Source organism: Aegilops tauschii, chromosome 5 (assembly GCF_002575655.3).
Source record: "Aegilops tauschii subsp. strangulata cultivar AL8/78 chromosome 5, Aet v6.0, whole genome shotgun sequence".
Classification (NCBI taxonomy): domain Eukaryota; kingdom Viridiplantae; phylum Streptophyta; class Magnoliopsida; order Poales; family Poaceae; genus Aegilops; species Aegilops tauschii.
In genome coordinates, this window is record NC_053039.3 from 265,957,285 (window position 1) to 265,961,897 (window position 4,613).

A 4,613-nucleotide genomic window follows, 5' to 3' on the forward strand; every position below is an offset into this window, starting at 1 on the left:
TTTTGCCGCGCGACGGCCTCGGCGTCATCAACCCGTTTCCGAAGCGAAAGCAGCTCGGCGCGGGCGGAGGCCAAGTCCGCCTACGCGGTGACCAGGGCGGCAGCCGTGGCATCCCCACGCCTCTCCGCCTCGTCCAACCTGGGCTTGAGGGCAGCGGCCCTGCCCGCATCCTTCGTCCCTGCGAGCTTCAACTTCAAGTCATACCTACCCTCCAGGTCTGCGCGAACCTCGGCCACCCGACGGTCGACTTCCTCTTGGAGCCTGGCCTCGCGAGCCCCGACGGCATCTTCCGCCTGAGCAACTTGATGCTCCCTCGTCTTCAGTTGCTTGGGCTCAAGGCTGCGCTCCACGGCTTCCAGAGCCAGCGCTTCCTCACGCCTCCGGACCTCCTCTTCCTCAGCAGGCGTCCCCCGCAGCGACGCAAGGGCGGCTCTGCGCGCATCCACCTGCTGCTCGAGGGACGCACTCCAGGCCTGGAGCTCCCACGCGCGTTTCTCCGCAGCCTCGCGAGCCTCCTCCAAGGCTCGAGAGCAAGCTTCGCGGGAGACCTTGAGGGACGCCTCGGCCTTCGCATTGCCAAGATCACGCTGATAGCGGCCAAGGTTGATGGCCACCCTCAGCTTACGTCGTTCCTCCACCAGCCGCAGACCTTCAGCCTCAAGGCGCGAGTCGACGCCCGCAAGTTCTTCACTGAGTCGGCTCATCGCGCCCATCGCCTCTTGGAAGAGCTCATGGCGAACGACCCTTCGCCTGCGCTCGGACTCGAAAGCACGGCCCACCTTGTCCTCCACCTCGGGGGCTGCAGGCGGGACATCAAGTGGCGCACCGCCTCTCGGCAGGGGGCTGGGGGCTGGTGTCACACCAGGCGCCGGCCCGACCTCGCGAGAAGCTCCGGCCGGATGCGGCCCGCTGCTTGAGGAGGAGCCGAAGGACGAAGCCAACCAGTTGTTGTCCATCACCAGAGGAGGAGATCGGGGAACGCCCGCCAGGCTCCAAGCCAGACCGTGTAGGAAGGGCAGCGAGGCCACAGATTCAAGGCTCCCTAAAGGCGAGCGCACCCCCTTTGCCGACACAGTTCCGGGCGCGGCATACAGGCTCGGGGTGCACAAGGCCAGCGGGGGTGCTGCAGAAGGCGAGGATTGCTTCACGAGGGACCCAATGGCCCTGGTAGAAGGGGTCCTGAAGAACTAACGTCAGGAAGGAAATCGGCAATCAAGAAATCACAAGGTACAGTACTTACTCGTCGACAGCCAAGTACTTTCGCCGCTTCAACGGCCTGAAGATGTTGTTGCTGGTCGGGGATCCTTTCCTCTTGTGGAGCTCCTCGAAGTACACGCAAAGCTGACCGAAGCGCTGGACGTGACGGCCGGTGCGAGGCGGGGCTGAAGAAGAGCTTGGAGAGACAAATTCAGGGGGTGCCTGACTGCGGCGAACAGTTGGGCGCCGTCTCGCTACGACCTCCCGAGGCTTCGGGGGATTTGACCTCAGGAACTGCATGCTGCGTCGCCTCAGTGACCGACGCCCCAGGGGAGGGATCGCGAGCCCCCGAGGACGACGCTCCCGGATCTCCGTGCGACATGTGCTCTTCAGCGCTGGGGCCGCCGGCCTCCGTCGGAGCTCGCCCTCCTGCACCCTCACTCGGGGCGAGCTCGGCATCGGTGACGAGGAGCGGGACCACGTCGACAGGATTCTCGCGGGGCCCCACCAGGCCGATCGGGCCCAGGCCCCACTCATCAAAGGAGGGCATGCTCGCAGAAAACTCATCGTTGTTCTCGCAACGGTACAACAAACAACTCTTCCTGGGCATGTCGTCTGGCAGAGGGGTTCCCGTCAGGACCATAAGCACTGTCTCCCGCGTCTTAAGAGGAAGCCTTCCTCTTGAAACCTCATGTGGTCCTGACTGCTGATCAAGGCCCACATCGGGCGGGAATGGCGCTGAAGCGGAGCAACTCGGCGTTTGACGAACTCCTTCACCACCATAGGCGCAGTCACACCGCGGTCCTTCAACCTCCTCAGCCTGGCCCAGACGGGAGCAAGGCGGGGGCTCGTGAGCTTCTGATGGCCCCAACCGGAGTTCGGAATAGCAGGCCCCGCCGGGGCATGGAGCAGAGGGCTGAGCACACCGGCGTCGACAAACACCCATCGTGTCTGGAACTCGCTCGTGGATGGAGGGAGCTCAAAGTCAATCCCCGCACCTGCCGTCGCGGCCACGGACTGGAAGCTCACACACCCCGAGCACTGCTGAGGGTCAGCCAGGTGCAGTGAGAAGAAATGGCGGAGGAGGACCACCGAAGGAGCGATACCCACCATGGCTTCACACACAAAGGCGAAGAAAGCAAGAAGATTCACCGATTGAGGGTCAAGATGTAGCATGTGGATCTGATAATGCTCGAGCACCGCATTAAAGAAGGCAGAGAAGGGAGGAATCAGGCCAGCCCAGAGGGCATCTATGAAGATTGGGACTTCAGTGGCTGCCCGAGCCATGTGAGTGCGAGACGCGGGCCAAGCCACCGTATCTCCCCACTCGTTGAAGCTGGAAGCAAGCATCAGACGCACCTTGTCCATGGCCTCGTTGTTGAGCAATCGGGATCGGCCCAGCGCCGGCTCAATGGCCGGAGGCGTGCTTGGCGGAGACATGGGCTTCTTCCCCTTGTCTGCTTGCTTCGGCGCCATGGCAGCGAAGCGGGCAGAGGGCAGGTCAGATTGGAGAAGAGAAACAGAGTCTCGAGGAAGCAGAGAGATTGGGGAAGCAAGGCACAGACGACGGAGGAATAACTGTGTAGGTCGCGGGGGCCGCGCAGCCAGGCGGATTCTAAGGCAGTGTGGGGAAGCGGAGATGCCCACGTCCAATCGACCGCCACGCGTCGACCGAGGCTGCAGGCTTTAGGGGCCCACAGCGCTCCGTACTTGGCCCTTGGCTTCGCCTCGAAGCCAAGCCCGAGTGGGCCTTGGGCCCGGGGGCTACTGTCGGCGTTCTGGCAACGAGGGTCCCCAGACTTGCCTGCCTGCGGCCCACGGCGTGGCTAAGCTAGCGGGCCGTACGGCCCACCTTAATCGACAAGGCAATCAAGACCTTCGCGAGGGGCCAAGCCTCGCGAGGCGGACGACGCAAGACCTCCTCAGGAGCGGCCTAGCCAGGCAGGCTCACGAGGAGCGGAGATATCAAGGCGGGGCAAACCTCACGAGGCTCTCGTGACGTGAGCCATGACGATCGACACCAGGCAGGCGTCAGGCGGGCGCCAGGGCGTGCAGCGTCCTTGTTTCCTCTTTGGTGCTAAGGAAGCAGGCGCAGGCGCGGAGTACCGAGGCGTCAAGCAAAGGTTTTCATATCGGTGCAACGAGACCAAGACCAGCAGGACGGCAAGACAGAGGTCACCATGGAGCCCAAGACGGCGTCATCACCAGAGCCTTTTGCAGGCGAAGACCGCTTTTGTCAGGATAGCTTGTACTAGTTGTCCCCTTTCAAATTAGCCCGCCGTTGTTGGCTCCCTTCCCGCTCAATATTTGGGGAGAGGACCAGGGCCTATATAAGTAGAGCTAGCCACCACAGTAGGTTAGGGGGGACCGAGTTCTCATCCACCAGTTCGCCAAGCACAAGAACACCTCAACCTCAGGAGGCTGTTCTTCCCCTAGTACTGTTCATCATCAGCCCAAGAGGCAATCCACTGCCACACACTGGAGTAGGGTGTTACACCACAACGATGGCCCGAACCAGTATAAACCTCGTGTCTCTCTGTGTTGTGAGTTCGTCGAGTTCGTCCGTGAGATCTTAGCGAGCAAGGGCGTGGATCGGTAGGAGGGAAAGAACTTCGCGTGCACCCCAGAGTTCGAACCTTAAGGGTTTTGCCGGAACCCCAGATCCGACACACACAACCATACATAACTTACGAATAATGGACGAATCGATCAGACACACACTCGTGTGCAGTGGCACTATGATCGGTTGCTCACGATAGTACATACTCCGCAACATAGTACCCTCTCTAGCTAGGCTATTTTATAGATTGTCGTTGTGATGGACGATATACATGAGCAAGGCGCCGAGTCACGAGTATGACCATTGGTGTTGAGCCAGGTGAATACATGCTCGGTGTTCGCGGAGGCCTCCAGCAAACGTCTAAACAGTAATGTCACATACGCATAATTTTGGTTTTTATTTCTTTCTCCACTGACTGGTAGGCCCGCATAGATAGATAGATAAAGAACACGAGCTGATGAGGCGCATGTGGACTATTTGACTGGTCAACCAGACAAATACGGAGCTATACGCTGAGCGTGTGACCGTATAATCACCATATCTCGTATACAATGATCAAAGTGAGCTATCAAGACAAGTTCAATGACCGCCAATGCATTTTACTCGGTAATAAATGACCCGGATTGAAGGGGAATCCAAATTTCCTTCGTCTTCTATCCTTGAGCTCTTGACAAACCAATGCACTTTACAGTTGTCCGGCCACTCCACCCCAGAGCTGTCACCAAGTGTCATTCATGCCACCGCACCGCACACTAACCGGTAAGGAAGCGATGGCATCCCGCCGCACCGAGTTCCTCGCCACCCACGACTGCACACAGAATGGTAGGGAAGCGTTGGCATCCCGTCGTACCGAGTT